This window comes from Varanus komodoensis, unplaced genomic scaffold (genome assembly GCF_004798865.1).
Source record: "Varanus komodoensis strain SLA01 unplaced genomic scaffold, ASM479886v1 scaffold2774, whole genome shotgun sequence".
NCBI lineage: Eukaryota > Metazoa > Chordata > Lepidosauria > Squamata > Varanidae > Varanus > Varanus komodoensis.
This window is the reverse complement of record NW_025335719.1, coordinates 8,790-12,719: the sequence shown is the minus strand read 5'-3', so window position 1 is coordinate 12,719 and position 3,930 is coordinate 8,790.

Below are 3,930 nucleotides of genomic sequence, written 5' to 3'. Positions count from 1 at the left end.
GGCCTTCAGTGGCCAAAGTTAGCCCTCTTGAAGTCCCAGCTTCTAGTACTCGACCTGCTGCATGTCCCCAGTCCCCTGATCTCAAAGCAAAGGATGGAGTGATCACTCGCATCCAGATCTCCCCTAATCTGTACTTCATCTATCAGCTCCTTCCTATCGGTCAAGATCAAGTCAAGAATGTTTCCCCCCCTCGTCGCTTCTCGGACCCTCTGTGTGAAAAACCCTCCCTCTATAGCTTCTAGGAAGCGACGTGACCTGGCTGTCACCGCCGAGTGAGTCTCCCAACTAATATCCAGGAGATTGAAATCTCCCATAATTACTGTGTCTCTCCCCCGAGATATCCTTAGAATCTGGCCTGTCAGGATATCATCCAGGGTCTCAAGTTGACCTGGAGGGCTATAACATACCCCCACTGTCAGGTCTCTTTCCCTGTCAAAACCCCTAAGTTTATCTTCATATGTCTCTGTTCCTCAGGGTCCTGTTCTATAAATATCAGCTCTTGCTGGTGTTTCTCCTACTTCTTCTGCAAAGGAGACAGACAAAGGATTCATAGAGCTTCTTTGTTTCCCTTTGAGATGTTTCTGGTTGCAGCTGAACTGAGATTTTAGTTAGTGATATGAAGCTCTGCATATGTATGCATTCTGGGTAAATGTTCGTGGTAGATAAGTGCCAGGAAGTTGTGATATATCAACTCAAGACATATTGTTCCTCATGCCCATGAGCTACTGAAGAGCTCCCTGCGGTGAGTTCTGATGAAGAACCGCATGGAACACTGGCAACACCATGAAGCTTTGCAGAAAATGGGGCATTTTTAAGGAGCGTCAATTGAAGGGGGATTCCTCTCCCTGTATCTTTGAGAGCTGTGGCTCATGCTGTCATTGATTACCCCATATCCCAATATGGCAATAACTCAAACACATTCGTCCCCTGAAATGATTGTGGGCCTCCAAGAGAGAGCTTCCTCTTTTCCCAACAGCAGCACCTGCTCTGTGTTCCCAGGAAGGTGGGTGATGCTCATCCAGGCCAGGGGGAGCACAAGAGGTAACTCCCATCCCCGCACTCCTCAGTCCCAGTCCTGATCAGCTCCCACTTGTTTTGGTTTTCTGCTTGTTTTAAGGAATCGTGAATTACATCTCCTTAATTACACAATTGCAACAGGATGTTACACAAACCATCTTCCAAAAGCTGGACAACCTTTCCACTGTAATTAAGCCCATGCTTTTTCTTATGCATCATCTCTAAGGTAGCTAAACAAAAATACAAGCAAATGACAAGGAAACTGCTTCAGCCAATATTACTTGGTAGCCAACCTGCTCCCTTTACCATTTTTAACTTGGGCATGAACAGGTCTTAGCCCAACTCAATCATAGTGGAACAAAGCTGAGTCAGGGGTTCACACTTCCATAACTGACCATGCCACCTCCGCCACACATCTCTACCTTCGTGGCTCTTCCATTCTCTAGTTCAGGTGTGCGTGTCAGCAGCACCTGCCTATCTCATGCCACGGAACTGAATGGAAAAGTGAAGACTGAGGCAAAGAACAGAAAAGTTGGAGTCAAGAAGGTGCAGTGGAACTCAAAGATTTAGGGATCAGTAAAGAGTAAGACCAGGATGGAGTTTCTGAAGGCACCGTTATCAGTGCAGCTGGAGACGCTCACAGAGGTCTGTACAGGGCAACCAGTAGGTGGAATGTGGAAGCAATCTTGATCCGTGGAACCATAAAAAGATGTGACACTCGATTCGCACAAGTCAAAGTTGTTACTTTATCTAAGAAAGATCTTTTTCTATAGACAAAGACCTCATGTTTACCTTTAGCATCACCTTATACAGTTTACAAGAAACATGGATACCATTACAGGCCATGAAGATGTACTAATAGATATGCATAGACATGTTTATTCAGAGATTAGCATACAGCCAGTCTTCCCAATATATGCAATGCACAGTTAGATCCATGAGAGGAAAGCATTGCAAAAGCATCTACCTCTTCTAACCCCACTACATGCATCCCTTCGAGCATGCTTTATAAAATGTGAGAACATCCAACATCTCCCCCACTATATTCTGATGTCAAAATATGAGCACATTAACTTGACAAACAGCTTTAAAATGTTGATTAAATAGGTAGGCAAAATTAACTGTATATTTCACATGCCATGAAAGACATCGATCAGGTTTTGCAAGGACCACATGCCAATTTTCAAATTTGCAAAACAAAAACCAAGATATACATTGAAGTTGCTGCTCAGGAGTCTTTGCATGGGGATTTCCAAACTAACCATGGATTAGATCATCAAAAGACAAACAAGGTTTCTCACTGTGGTGACATGGACAAAGACATCACTGGAAATATTGATTATTCCACCTTGTAGTTTTTGGTTCACTTTCCAGGGTGAGGGTGGCATCAACTCTTTGGATGAGGACTTGGATGGTTGGGAAACGGTGAGTGGGGCATTCCAGACAGCGGTTGGAGAGTGAGACCATCACAAGTTTGTTGTCCCCAGATGCTCAGGCAGAGCATGGGACAGAGTTTGGAAGTCAAGGGAGGGGAGACTTGGGCTAAAAGGAATTGGGCTAAAAGGACTACCCAACAGGAAGTCCCGGGCAGCCCTTCTCCAGGGGGGCACATTCAAAGGGGTGGGGCCCAGCATTACTGAAAAGAAGGTTTTCCAATCTAGGTCCAGGAAGCCACTCTGCTCATGCAGAGAGATGTCTCTTCTTGTGGCTATGGATTGTGAGATGTGAATCTGAAATGAAAAGCTTGCCTGTTGCTTGAAAGGGAGGAAGGGAAACGCAATACTCCACAGGACACTGTGGGATCTATGAGTTAACATGCATAGGTCTAAAATAAGTGGCATAAAGCCATCCTGAAAAGATGGGGTAACAATTTGACATAGCTAAGTGCTGCCTGATTACCTCTGACCAGTGAAATCTTCTCCTTCCAGGTTAATACAGCAAATAAAAGTGCTAGTAGGAAATAGTACTAATTTTGCTCTAAGGGTTAGCACCAGGAAATATGTTTGATAAGAGACAATAGAATTATGAGAGCAAATACTGCCCTGAATTCCACACTGGGTGAGATAGTGCTTCTCTTTTCGAATTGCCAAACTAGTATGGGCTTCTGTTTAAGAATTCGTAATGACTTTATCTTTTCTTTTAATATAGTTTTAACTTCTGTTAAAGTATACTCAGATGCTCTGTTAGCATTGCAACCTTTGGATTTGACCTGTGCTCAGACCTAGAAGGAATAATTTGGACCAGAGGTAAGTGGAAAGAAGGGCAGAGAGATTGTGCATGGAAAACAAAGCATTTGAGATTCCTTCTATCCAGATAGCTCTCAAATCAAAGGAAATATTGTTTTTTATATGTGGGTTTTGCACAGGGACCTGGGGCATGGTAGGGACAGATTTTCAGTGAATCCAGAGATTCTTTTACTAGGATAACATGAAGAGAAAGTAGATGGAGGTCAGTTATGCTTTACTTCCATAATCTGCAAACTGCGGCATGAATTTCGTGAGTAATTTTTTGGGAAAAGAAAGCATGGGTGACCTGTTTGGTTGTGCATGATAAATATCAGACATATTAAATGTTCATGGGAAAAGAAGCACATTCTAGAATGAAGGACTGTCAGTCATTTCAATGTAATGGAGTGATATTAAACTCTTACAGTATTCATGATATTTTAATCATTTCTTACAATATTTTGCTTTGAAAAGCTGTCCATGCAGGCTTCCATCCTCTTTATCTCCCAATTTACTCCGCTGTGGATGTTGGTGAGAGAACTAATGTTAACTTTGGCAAAATGCAGCGAATTGAAAAGGGGGGGGGAGTGAGATTATAGCCATATTGCCCCCTTTCCACACATGGTAAAGCTGTTTCACAGCTTCATAAAGCTGTTTCACAGCTGCCTCTTGCCTCTTCCACCCACTC